Genomic DNA, 12,387 nt, shown 5'->3' on the forward strand with positions numbered 1-12,387 from the left:
AGATATTCAAAGTACTTTAATTATGTATTGAGGTTACTTAAAGTATTTCGAGCTTTTGAATGATCGATTGTAGTGAGTCCCGGCGAGAGCTGGGCAGGCGTCCCGCGGATACCCTTTGGTTCGCCTTAGAGAGAAGTGGGGGCGTCACAGTTGGTATCAGAGCTTAGGCTTCAGATCTTTGTAGTGTATCCTAGGCTTAAATGTTTAGGATGCCGGACTGTGGGACTGGTTTAAAAGTTAAATGATTGCTTGTAGCAATGAAATTTAGAGCCAATTCACGTGGTCTCTACAAAGGAGCAAGATAGGACCAAGTGGTGTTATGGTCCTTACTATGTGATTGAGTAAAGGTTTAAGTGCCCTTCAAAAAAAAAAATGTAAGCTGTGAATCATGAATGTTATAGGTTGTAAAACCTTTATCTTGATAATTGGAGGGAATTTGATATGTATGTTGGGTAGGAATCTCGAATGTGGTGATTTAGTCTTGGGACCGGCCGGCTCGAGTTGTGAATTACCTTATTTCGGATTCTTGTACCCGAGTACTTGAGAGTTGAGGGCAACCATAAGGACTTTATATCTCCATTTTTGGGGAATAAGAATGAATCGATATTTCATGTGAATGGTTGCAGGAAACCAATAATTGTTTGGTTAAGTTGGTACAATAATTAAGAGTGGAAGATGGAAAATATTGTAACTCAAAAGATCCTTGTGTTGGGATTGAAATCGAGCATGTTAGGGAATGAGAATCGTCTAGTTCCAATAATCTAGTGAATCCCTACTTGTGATCTTTTATAGTGAGACGATGGGAGTAGAACTTAGAGTCTGCGCCTTGAAGATGAATGTACTTGTGATGATCACTTGTTTATTTTGCTATTGACTTTGACTTGGCATGAACTTTACTTGGCCATAACTTGTTTTATAATTTAATGAACTCTAGTTTGTGTTTACTTGCATAGTGATAATGTTATTTGTGTAAGTGACTTCATTCTCTTTAAATGTTGCTACTGGTATATGAGTATAGTTCAATTTTAACTAAGTGTGAGGGTTATGCATGTGCGTATAGATTAGTTGTGAACATGGAAACTAGAGGACAACGAAAGGGACGTCAACCTAGACAACCCCGAAATGAAAGAGTAGCTAATGGGTCCGGTATTGATCAAAACGTTGAGTCAAGTGTTGGGAGAGGAAATGACCAAATGGGACAAGTTTTAACTCGCATGACGGATATCCTGGAGCTCTTGGTAGCTCAACAAGGTCAAGGTGTTGGACAAGGAAACCAACGTGGAAACCAAGAGATAGGGGAGGATCGAGCTTTAGAGCGGTTTCAAAAATTTTCCCCGCCCAAGTTTGCTGGAGGACCTGATCCAGAGGTGGCTGAGAATTGGTTAGAGAATATAAGAAATATATTCGATGCCTTGGATTACACAGAGGAGAGACAAGTCACCTTTGCTGTATTTCAACTTGAAGGAGCAGCCCGAGCCTGGTGGAATGTTATAAGAAACAAGTGGGAAAGAGATCAAACCCTAAGGACTTGGATAAACTTTGTACGTGAATTTAATGAGAAATTTCTTCCTCCACTTGTCCAAGAAAAGAGAGAAGATGATTTTATAAAGCTTCGTCAAGGAACTTTGAGCGTAGCTGAGTATGAAACACGCTTTACAAAGTTATCTACATATGCCCCAGAATTGGTGGCTACTGAACGGAAGAGAATAAGAAGGTTTATCCAAGGATTAGATTTGGAAATCCAAGATGCCCTTGCTGCAGCACAGGTTGAAACATTTAGTGACGCTCTCGAAAAAGCGCAAAGGGTAGAAAGCACAAAATCTCAACTGAGAGCTCTCCAAGCAAGGAAAAGAGATGCATCTGATAGTACACTAGGAGGAAATGGACCACCACCCAAAGTTAGAAAAGAAGTGGATGGAGTAGGACTGTTATTTCCTGCACCACTCATGATAAAGGAACCAAAAGGAACTATGTCGCGAGGGACTTCAGTAGAACAGACACGATCAAAGAAAACCTCGCAAGCCAGTCAGGTCACAACACCTCGTCCGACTTGTGGATATTGTGGAAGGACGAATCACATTGAAGAAAACTGTTGGCTAAAGGGACGAAAGTGTATGGGGTGTGGGAGTACCAACCATAAAGTTCATGACTGTCCAAGGAGGTATCCACGAGAAACTACTGCTCCACAAGGAAATGGAACTGTCCCTCGACAAGTCAATGGAAGGAGAAACCGACCAATGGCATCAGAAAGAAAGCATAACATGAACACACCACATGGTTCAGAGTTGTCTGAGATTACAGAAGGTATGAATTTCGAGGACGAAATTCTTTTAAGGAGGGGAGGTTGTGAGGACTCGTAAAAACTATTATTTTTTTTAAGCCTAATTTGTGGCTTAATAAATTATTTAATTGGATATTTGCCTCGAGGAATATTTTCTAGTCTTATTAGACCTAAATACATGGTAATATAACTTCGTTATATTTTTAAAGTAACTCATTTCATGAATTAATTTCCTGGAGCGCGTTTAGTAAAAACAGTGAATAGTGCTTGAAGATTTTATCCGCTTGAGAGTACAATAAGTTTGGAATATTGGAGACATGTACAATGGACCTAAATTCGGTATTTTAATGTTTAAATACTCAAGTGATAGTTATTAGTACTATCGTTATAAGAATTTCCCGGAGGTTTCGCGTTAGAGCGTAAAAAAATTGACGGTACGCGTTTTCACACGCGCGACTTTATTTGAGGGACTTTAGACCTTTATTTCGGGACAATTAAGAGTGAATAATATTTACAAGAATATATATGCCTTGGAGGTTTAGTGCACTAGTGAACCAAACGCGCGAAAAATCGAGCCGTAATCGCACCAAACGGCCCCTAATGAGAGTTGACTTTTGGGTGATTTTGCACCACACATTGCACCTTCTCTTGGAAGCTAACTTAGATCAAACACACTCTCTCTTCCCTCTCCTCATGGCCGGCCAAAACACTCCCTCTCTCTAACTCATTTGCAACAAAAATTCTGCACACTAATCTCAACCAAAACTACCCCAAATCACCTCCAAATCACACCAAACTTGGAGACCACTTAGCAAACCTCTTGGAGGTTGGATTTAGCTAACAAAAGGCTGCATCTTCACGGGTTCTTGGAGCTTCAAGAGGGCCGAAATTTCTGATCTTGCACACCCAAGGAATAGGTAATGATCAACCCTTGGATTCTTGTCTTTTGGAATTTATATAGCAAGATTAAGCTCATGCATGCACTTAGTTAGCTTGTTTATGGTGAAAATGAAATGAGTGGGCTCTTGGTATTCCCACACTTGGGTTGTTGTTGCTGATTTAAGGATTAATGTTGGATTTAATGGTAGTTTAGTGGTTATAATGATGAGTTTATGGAGTGTTATTGTTGGAAACTCAAAGTAGAGGTCTTGGCAAGAATTTCCGAAAATGCCCCTGTTTTGTTCGGCCATAAGAAGGCCCATTTTTGGTGATCTATTGGCATGAACCTGATGTATATATGTTATATTATGTGTGTAAAAATTTTTGTTGGAAAACATTAACGTTTGGTGGGTCAAATGAATTTTTCTCCTAGAAGTGGCAATCTGGAAATCTGTCCCGTATTGCACTGTCCAGCGTTGGCATTTTGGCTATAACTCTGTCCTCGGATGTCGAAATCATGTGCCGTCGGTGGCGTTTGAAACTAGACATTCCTAGCTTTAATTTGGTATAAAATGCACGTTCTGATTCCTTGTGAGCAAGCCGAACCAAATGTTTTAAGTTCGCTGTCCTGTTGCTCTGTTCGTCTGGAATGAAGTGTTCAGGCAGCAACTTGATGCCCGAATTTGAACCAGATGGGTGCCGAATTTGGAAATGATTTCTTCTGTGATATTTTAGTCCTATGAATGTACTTTCCAACGGCGTAAGCCATGCTCAATTTCGAGCTATATTGACTGATTTGTGACTGAAACAAGTGGACTGCTCTGTTTTGGAAAACCATGATGTTTGGACTGGTTTGGAACCAAATCTTGGAGTGAATTTGTTAGTTGATGTTTTTGATATTAAACACTTACCAAAGATATTATGGGTGTATCTTAGACCCTTATTTCACAAATGAACCATGGTTGGATAACTTTCTTGGTTAAACGATTGGAAATTTGGAAAATGAAAGTCAAAGGCAGATTGCCTTATAATTTTCCTGAACTTTGGTTGACTAATTAACTATCTTACCGAAAGTATTTTTCCCTGAAATTTGATAGAGTGGTACCTTTCATATGGGAGTAAAATACTGCCAATTTTGGTACCAATCCAAGTTCGTTTCGATACCGAATTAAATTTCTAGTGTTGGAGGTTCAAAACTGGAAATTCTTCTTCAGTCTTGAATCTTCCTCAACTTGGGGCTACTATATCTTGGTGCTCGAAACTCCATTTCTCAATCCGCTTGTATTGTTATACTCTTGGATTGTAACACTATTTGATTTCCAAATTTCAAAGGTTAGTTCAAAACAAGTGAATTTTACTGAATTTCCAAAATTGGCCAAAAACCAACCTTGAAACTGTCTTAGTATTCTACAGCAGTAACTTTGATCCAACTTTTGAATACCTTCCATTTGGAATCATGGAAAAGTGTATTCTAGAAACTTGTAGTACTCGGAATGTAGTTTCCAATGGTATCAAGCTTTCCAATTTTGGACCTACGTAGTGCAAGATACGATTTTTCTAGAATTGACACCCAAAGCTAAAATTTGACAATTTCTTAGAAATGAGATTTTGGAAACTTGCCTTCTTTTCTCGATACCGATTGAACATTTTGAACTCGATTTCATGAAAAATGTTAGTCTCTTTCTTTAGACTTTAAAACTTTACTCTTGAGCCTCGATTATTAATAATTAAGGCCCAATTCATGAATTCCCTTTAGATTGTACAACCTTCTTTGATAAGTAGGAGTTCTAAGTGATAGTGTATAATAGTTAATGGTTGTTTACTCAGGCGCTCGAGGGAATCTCCAAGGGGAACTCGGAGCGGACACCTAAAACGCTTGTTTGAAAACTACTCGCTTGTTTTGACTAGGTGAGTGTTCCATATAGGAATACGTAATTGAATAAGTCTAGGACACGCTTATTTCATGATTATTAAGTGCTATGTGTTAAGTATTTACCATACTCATGCCTATTTAAGGAATGTATACTTGCATTGTATATCTACATGAATTGGTTAAATCATTAACCATATCAAATGACCATATGAACTCGATACATGCTTAACTTGCTAGATTGTTTACTTAGTCTATTTGGTTTTGAAAAATGGAGTCGAGTGTGTACTTTATCGCACTCGTTCTCTTTTGAGATGAATAATTCACGCTTGAAAATACTCGAATAACATGACTTGGTATGCTAAGGTTGCATACGTCGTTGGAGTGAATCTCCTCGACTCTCACGTGGTAAAAATGGGATAACGGCCAATGATGGCCTATGCATATGACCAATGCTTGTCAATTAACCGTCAACCGTGAACAGTTAACCGTTAACCATGACCGTTTACCAACCCACATGACTACCTGATTACCTGACTATTTGCTCATATGATTTCTAATCTATATGATTATTCGATATCCGTGAATTATATGCTCCCATGAAATCAACTTGTATTGCTTACGTGCTTACGTGCTAAGTATCCACTTGATCACTTGATTATCATGAATCACATGTTATATGAAGTTGTCCATCATTGTTAGGCGAGTGTGTACTTTATCTCACTCGACCTACTCAAATGATGAATTTTACCTTTTGTCGAATTACTTGATTACTTGTGCATGTTGTAAGCTCTAAGCTGAACTTGGGCCCTGCCTCGGTTACTGACCTACTCGAGCCAGGACTGGGCTCGGTCGGGTAGGTTGGAACCCTGGACAACCGTTTCGGTATACTCGAGTATTACCACTGGAGGGATAAGGTGATGGCCAGTCAAACCGAGGGGATCCGGAAGTCATAAGGTGCAGATGACCGACAGAGTTCCACTGGAACACCGTATCCTTCAATGTGTGTTTATTTTACATAATGATAACCGTTTTATGAAAACGTGCCATACCTATGATATGCTCAAATTACCTGTACAATGATTATTGCCTCATGATAACATGCCATTGTGTAACCTTGAACCATGTGTATGATATGCCCAACTTATTTGATTTATTTGAACTGTTAGAGTGTCTTGGAACCTCACTGGGTTGTGTAGCTCATACCACGTTGTGGATTTCTTTTACAGGGTTCGAGACCAAGGGTGCTCGTGAGTAGTACTAGATTGTTTTCTTTTGAAGACTTTAAGTTATATTATAACGGATGGCTATAGTACCCCTTTTCCATTGGGTTGTATTTAAGCTTGAAAGCTGCATAATTGTAAGTGTGAGATATTCAAAGTACTTTAATTATGTATTGAGGTTACTTAAAGTATTTCGAGCTTTTGAATGATCGATTGTAGTGAGTCCCGGCGAGAGCTGGGCAGGCGTCCCGCGGATACCCTTTGGTTCGCCTTAGGGAGAAGTGGGGGCGTCACAGCTTCCATTTGGCTACGGCTTCCACTTTCGCCGGGTCTACAGCAAGCCCATCTTTTGAAATTATATGACCTAAGAATGCCACTTTTTCCAGCCAAAATTCACACTTGCTGAACTTAGCGAACAATTGGTGCTCTCTTAGGGTTTGCAGTACTATTCGCAAGTGTTGCTCATGCTGCTCCCTAGACTTTGAATATACTAGGATATCATCAATAAACACCACTACAAACCTATCCAAGTAAGGTTTAAACACTCGATGCATTAAATCCATGAACGCTGCTGGGGCATTGGTTAAGCCAAAAGGCATTACCGCAAAGTCAAAATGCCCATATCGAGTGTTAAACGCCGTTTTTGGCACATCCTCCTTTCTGATTCTCAACTGATAGTACCCTTGTCGCAAATCCAATTTAGAAAACACCACCACTACAAGAAATTTGGTCATTAGTGACAACATTTCTCAGTGATGAAAAAAAATCGTCACAGAATGGTGTCCTTTAACCACAATACAGCAAGTTGTCACAATTGAGTCAAGGGAGCCAACACATCAGTGACGACCTTGCATTGTTGTCACAATTCGATTCCCGCCAAGAGTCATGGAGAGAGCAGGAACTGCAATAGTGACGACTTTCTAAAAGTTGTCAGTATTAATAGCACTTTCTTTGACAACTTTGCAATTCTTGTCACTGATAACATTGTATAGCCTTTAGTGACAACCTAGTCTTGTCACTGTTTGATTTAAAATATTTATTACTTTTTACAACTATTACTCCTAATTTTTTGTAATTATTATGTGTTCTCTAATGATTTTTGATTGTTATATACTTATGAGCCTCCTTATTTGTTTAATTTTCTTGTATATGTAATAACTTCATTAGAATAAAAATAATTAAAAAATAAAAAATTCATTAATGTAAATAAACTTGTGACTACTTAACTTAGAATGATTATTAGTTAATATGATATGAATATAAATAAGAGTTTTCAAATGGAACTAGTTATCGAAGTGGATAAATCTTAAACTCCATAGTTAATTAACTAGTACACATTATGTATTAGTTTAATTGTGCATTTTTTTTTCTTATTTGAAGATAATGGATTAATAGTGAAGTTTTGTATTGGATGTTAATTGAATGGCCGCTATTTAAAATGTGCTTTGTTAATTGAATATGCTCTATTTAAAATCTACTAAAAATTAATGGCAACCTAGGTTTGTTTTGCAAATTAGTAGTACAATAACTTCAAACAAAATCAACCGATAACATACATGGCTTATCAGTATAAAATAACTAAAGAGTTCATTTACAATAACTGACTTTAAAAAACACTATATACAAACCAATAGACACAAATATATGGGAACTCCTAAAAATTAGGGGTGAACCATCTTTTAGTTTATGCGGGTCATATAAGTCAAATGTTATTTAAAGTAGAATTTTCCATAACTAAAGACCTATGGTACTACTAGACTAAATTAAAAGAATGAAAGAGATTTAAGATATAATAATTTAGTTTTGCAATTTTGAGGAAGTGATATAAAGTTTTAACACCTGTATGAATTATTTGAAGTTATTCAACAAAAAAATATTTGAAGTTATTACCAAAAAAATTGAACTATTTGATGTTGAACAAAAGTACATTTACCACTTGTATTAATTTAACAAAAACTTGACTCCCATTATGAAATTTTTTGACAAAAATGTTAAAAGGTAGCAATTAATAATGTATTAGTAAAATTATACTTCAACTAAAAAAACTTGATTGAAATTTTGAGGAACTCAGTGAACCGATATTTCACTGAAACTAAATAAACAAAGTATGTGAAAAATATATGGTGCGGGTCAAATGTGAAAAACAAACATTTTGTAACCCAATAGAAGAGCTGTCTGCTTTACTCTCCGTTGGTCTCCCCTCTGTCACTTTACACCCTCAACAGAAACTATTAACAAAAAACAATTCTCCTTTCTCATCTCCATAGATCGATCATGAATTTGTGATGTTGAACAGAAGAAGTACTCCACCAACTCTTTGCAAGAAAAGGTATCTCATGTCTCTCCTTCTTCTCCCCGATTTTTCCCCAATTTTTTTTGCCCTAATTATTTTTTTGCCAAAAATTTGTGCCCAATTTTTTTGGATAATTTTGACTTACGGGTGAAATCATCTCCACTAGAATTATTTTAGTTGTGAATACTATTACTTCATTCTTTTTTATTGTACAAGATAAAGGTTTCAGTGGGGTTGGTGGTGGATACGGGTTTGAGGTTGAGTTTGGGGACGAAGGTGATTATGATGTAGAGGGGTTTGTTTCTTGGAATGGGATGGAAAACGGGGACAAGAAGATGGGAATAAAATGAAGGGGGGAATTACAAGGGTGTGCGTAGGATAAAACAGGGAGCCCCCGACAAAGATTTTAGCAGTACGGACCAGACATCTCATTACTGGCACCCCCTTAATACCCTCTCACTCAAACCCATAAAGAATACCCATTTCCTGGTCACACTCCCTCTAGATTTAAGGGTTCCTTTGTTCTCTAGCTTCATCAGATTTGGGTCTAGGGAAACTTTCGGAATGTAAATATTCCTTAAATTATGGCAAGAGAATAATTTTATTGTAGTATAATCACTTTTGTATTCTTCCTGTCCGGCTTGCCGTTTGTTTGTTGAATGGGTTGGTACTTGTTAGCAGTTAGCAGCACTTGGGTTTTTGAAGAATTATATGATTCTTAAGATCGGTAGAAAATTCATTAATGTAAACCTCTCAATGTTAATGTTTACGTCTTTATGCGACGACAGGATAGTGATAGACTATGGGAATGAAACCTATACTCATGTCTGTCATTTGCTTTTAGTGTCTGCTTTGTGTTTACTGGGATGAAAATGAATGGATTTACAAACAGTTTTTCTTTTTCATTTTTGTCTTTTAAAGTACTCTCCTGAAGCAGCCTTCATTTATTTAAAACACCCTTTTTAAGTTTTAACACAAAATTACTACTCTTCCAATTTCTAATTATAAACAATATTATATGAGTTCACTTCTTCTTCATGCGGTTTTAAACAAAAAAAAAATGAAACAAGAGCTGGCCAATCGCATCTTGGCAAATTTAGTGATTCGTTAAGTTAGGTAAATATCCAAAAAACGCTTTACCATGACCAGTTGAAAGTGAAACTTTGTGAACTGTTGGATTCTTGTACGCTTTACATCCTAATTAGCTATAGTAGTAGGAGTGGAAAAGATTTAAGAGGTGATTATGATGTAGATATGTCTATGAGTGGTTGCAAGTGAGAAAAATAGTGGGTTAAGTGGTGTTGGGTGGAGAGGGAATTGGGAAATCACAAGGTTTAGAGGAATTTTTTCGGATGTAAAAAATTCCCCTCTTTTCTTTTTTTGTGTTGAAATTTGGTAAATTGTCATGGGAATTTCAAGAGAAAATCTCATCTCCATTTTCTACACCATCACCAACGTTATGTCCATTCAGTACTCCATCCAATAGAGATCAAGTTTTGGTACATGAATGAAATAATTTTTTATTTTTTATGTTTTTTAATAGTTCTTCAGTTTTGGAAGTGAAGTTCTGATTTCTTTAAATTGCAAGAGAAAAGTTATATTGCCTTTTTTAAAGTTAGGTAAGTTACATTTGAACTCCCAATGTGCAACTAATGAAGTCAATAAAAGGTTCATGGCTGACTGTAATGCTAATTCTAGAGGCTTGCTTATGAACAACTTTTGGTTGCTGAAGTGGAGCATAATTCAAATATAATACAAAAGCCGCATGGGAAATTTGTATATATTGCACATCTTTTGCATTGGGAGTCGTAATTTTCTCAAGTTTTGTGGTTAGTTAAGGAGTATGGACTTTGTGATACTACTTTTAATTGCCTTGTATAGCTAACTATGTTACAAGCAGGTGTTTTTAGTTTTTGTGAGGAAATCATGATATTCAGATTATGGTATAAGCTGAAGACAACATTTTCCTTGCCAAAGGTATACATCAAGCTTGATTTTCATTGTCCGAATTCTGGAGTTTATCTTGAATAAGTAGTTCTTTCCTACCATTTTTTTTCATATTTGGTGATGGACTACCTGAATGAATATGCAAGTTTTGACGATTATGTAGTGTTCTTGGAATGTGTAGTTGTAACGTTATTAGGTACAAGTATAGATTAGTATCAAAATTGAAAGAAGGAAACATATGTTTTATATGCAAACATTTTCTTATGAGAACTACAACTACCATTTTATTCATTGTCTTTGAGCTTATAATGCACAGTATCATTTCATAGCGACTTCATTGGTTTGTTATTGTCTTGCAGCTTATTATGCTGATGCTATTGGTCCTTGCTATGGAATTTCCAAATATTGTGATGTTTTTTGGGTAAGTATATACTCCTTTCTATCTATGTTAGACTTGTTTCAAATGGTTGGGTCTTGACAACAAAGTTTCTGTAAAAGTGACAATTGTCACTTTGTTCTAGGAGACATTTGCATATAAACAAGCTACAAGTGGTCTCTAAGCTAACTAGTAGAAAAGAAATTTCATAATCTAGTATTTGATGACATCTTATGCAAACTTTTCTTGATAACTACTTACTTTTATGCTATTTAAGCTACTAGCATGTGATATTTGCTATTAGAACTTCTGAAAATTGAAAGTAGGTTGGTCAGTGAATGTACTGGTTCGCCTCATAGTCAGAAGCTTCGATTTATAGTGGAGCATCTTTTCCATTTTTTACACAGTTTCACCAAAATATTAGATGCATCATTTTATTATTAAAATCATTAAAATATTACCAATGGGCGCTAAGAATCTCTAGATATGTCGAATTTTATTTGTCATCAAAATTTGGTCTAGCGATAAACAATATGCATTTTCAATACCTGAAAAGTTGAAGTTGCTATGCATAATCTATAGAATGAACCATACAAATGGAGCCTATGAAGCCATAGAAGGAACACTGTTTGGTTCTTAATATGGTAGCATAAGCATATTAATTGTTTTGTGAGTTCTTAATAACGTAGTAAAAGTAGAAGAAGTGTTTCTTGAGCTCTAATGTTCTAAGTGTTTATCTCTTACTTTACCCTTATTTAGTCATTGTCTAGATTATACTTAAAAGGAATGATTTAGCTTATTTTCTTGCAAATTCTTTAGTTATCTTTATTGTTTCAAGTTTTTCTTATGACCTACTAATAATTGCAGTACTTCATTGCAGATATGTTGCTCATTTTAGCTTTTTGGAAGATCAGCAGCAGGAGTTGCCAATTCACTCAAGGACGATAAAGAAAATCTTATACTTAGGAAATGTCATGACAACACTTTTTTTTTTTTGGAACTTGGATTTGTTTTGTAAAGCTACCTCGACTTATATGTGAAATTTAGGCCAAATACCACTTATCAAACCATTTGTAGGGTGTTGTTGAACTTCATTATGATATTTGAATGCTTGATATGATATTTTGCCATATCGTAATGCAATGGATGTGTTCATTTGCTAATTGTCAAGCATTGTCATTTTTTTCATTTATAGATATAATTGTAGTAGGAAAATCTGACAAATTTCATGGTGATAAAGTGTTATCACTGAATCAGAATTTTCCATTAATAACAACCTGTTGTCATAGAATTAAAAAGTGTTTAGTGACAACAAAAGTTGTCAGTAATTAGTCTATACCAATGACAATTACGGACCACTTTTAGTGACAACATTGCTTTGTATATCATTGACAAGATACTATATCATCACTAAAATTACAACAATTACTGACGACACATGTTGTCACAAAACAGTCCCATTCACTGACGACTTTTATTGTCGTCACTATGTACTTTTACCGACGGGCCTTCAGTGAC

The 12,387-nt window shown here is 36.1% G+C and overlaps 1 long non-coding RNA gene across 2 annotated transcripts; it reads left to right on the forward strand.

Moving 5' to 3' along the window:
• Positions 1-8,499: 8,499 nt before the first annotated feature.
• On the forward strand, positions 8,500-11,931 carry LOC113697575 (uncharacterized). Of its 2 annotated transcripts, XR_011816523.1 has the most exons (4): positions 8,501-8,582; positions 10,447-10,523; positions 10,853-10,914; positions 11,750-11,931. It is a non-coding gene; the product is annotated as an uncharacterized lncRNA (long non-coding RNA). The 2 variants fall into 2 exon arrangements; XR_003449902.2 differs by lacking the exon at positions 10,447-10,523 and having other exon boundaries at positions 8,500-8,582.
• The last annotated feature ends 456 nt before the right edge of the window (positions 11,932-12,387 follow it).

Source organism: Coffea arabica, chromosome 6e (genome assembly GCF_036785885.1).
Source record: "Coffea arabica cultivar ET-39 chromosome 6e, Coffea Arabica ET-39 HiFi, whole genome shotgun sequence".
In the NCBI taxonomy this organism is placed as follows: domain Eukaryota; kingdom Viridiplantae; phylum Streptophyta; class Magnoliopsida; order Gentianales; family Rubiaceae; genus Coffea; species Coffea arabica.